Raw genomic sequence first — 1,795 nt, forward strand, 5'->3', positions numbered from 1 at the left:
GTACTTCATTCTCATGGTATTGCCTCCAACATCAAAGAGACGAACAGTACAATCCCAAGATGAAACCAGAAGGAACTGGGCTGTGCTGGGGCTGAACTTGGCCGCAGATATGCTGTCCTCCGGCCCCTGATTCAGTTTATATTCATTTGAGCCCGTCATCTGCAAAATAAAAAAAATTGGTCATCTTAAACATTTGAGACCTTGTATTTAAATTGCCATTTCTGTGAAGAAATAAGTAAAAGCATCAAACTACTTGGTAAAAATATTAGTGATAAACTAGATGAATCCCTAACGTATAAATTATATTCATTTTGTGAAATGCATTCAGAGAATCATTATCTAGACATTTATTTAAGAAAACTACAAAGCTCCAAAGGTGAAAAATATAAAAAAAATAAGATGTACACCAGCAGATTCAATGAAAACATTTAAGCTAGGTTTCTAGCACATTGAAACATCGGATCTTTAAAATACTAAAATAAATGCAGTTCTTTTGGTAAAAGATTGTTTGGTTCTGACGTGAAGTCACGGTTTTAGCACTAAACATTTTAATAAAAGACGGCTTTTGAGTTTATTGGTAGCCTGACTTCAGTTTAGCTAGCACTGCTATGCTAGGTTTGGCTGTTGCAAGATAATCCTCAAAGAATCACGGTAAAGCTATTACTTTACTTTAAACTGGTGACAACGTTTATCTAATTGTTTAAAATGACTAAATAATCACCCCATTTGAATCTATAAATCGCCCAAAATTCATTTTAAAATCAGCAACTCGCTGCTAAAACTAGCATGGAGTGGCTACTCTGTAACGCCAAGAAGCCTCAAAAGGGGCAGTTTTGCGATACTTACCGCTTCCGCTTTGTATCCTAAAAACGCAGAATAAACCTGTTATTCAAAACTATATAAATGGGTAGGTCTTGACTTCTGAAGAAATTACAAAAACGGTTGAGTAGAAAATGCTAGAAAACAGTAAAGCTGCGTGTGGCTACCGAGCTCTCATGCTACCGTTACAGCAGGAGCAAGGCGATTGGTGTAAACGAATGTTCAAGTTCGCGCGCGCCCTATCATTGGTCAATTTCAAGATGACGTTATTTCCGTTGTCTCAACACAGATCACATGGCAGAGGTCTTTTCCTGCTGTCTTGTTTATGGTCAACGAAGTAGCTAATTTTAGGTTTTATAGGGAAAAATACACACATTTTAATCACAGTGAGGCAGCGTCAAAATTAATTTTAAAAGGCTGTAATTTTATTTCTTTTCTTTCTTTCTTCTTTTTTTTGTTTTTACCTTTGTAGATAAATTTGCTCCCGCAATTTTAGATTTTTAAAATTACATTGAGTGTAGGCCTATTGGTGTTGTGGAATCTACGTTTTTCTCAGCTACCTGTTGTTCATGTTTATTATACATTTTTGCACTATTAAGCCCAGTGTCCTAGTAAAAACAACAACTGTAAAGGCTATTGACTATTGCCTCAAAATACATAAATAACTAATCATGTTCTTAATGTTCAAATCATACCATCGCATAAATAGTAATACTAATAAAACATCAGTAAGAAAAAAATAATACAGACCTAAATATTGGGATTTTTCTTTTCTGACTTTTTTCCACAAGACAGCTGAACAAATTAAGTCAAATTAAAATTAATATAAGAATATCCAACAAATAATACATGTTAGGTCGATAGTTTTTATTATTATTATTATTATTATTATTTCTTGGTTGTAGTTTTATTTTTCACGCGTTTTTCATACATTTTATTTTAAATAGCTGTTGGCCTTGAATCTCAGCTGAATAAA

The sequence above is a fragment of the Oryzias melastigma genome, unplaced genomic scaffold (assembly GCF_002922805.2).
Source record: "Oryzias melastigma strain HK-1 unplaced genomic scaffold, ASM292280v2 sc00633, whole genome shotgun sequence".
NCBI classification, from domain to species: Eukaryota; Metazoa; Chordata; class Actinopteri; order Beloniformes; family Adrianichthyidae; genus Oryzias; species Oryzias melastigma.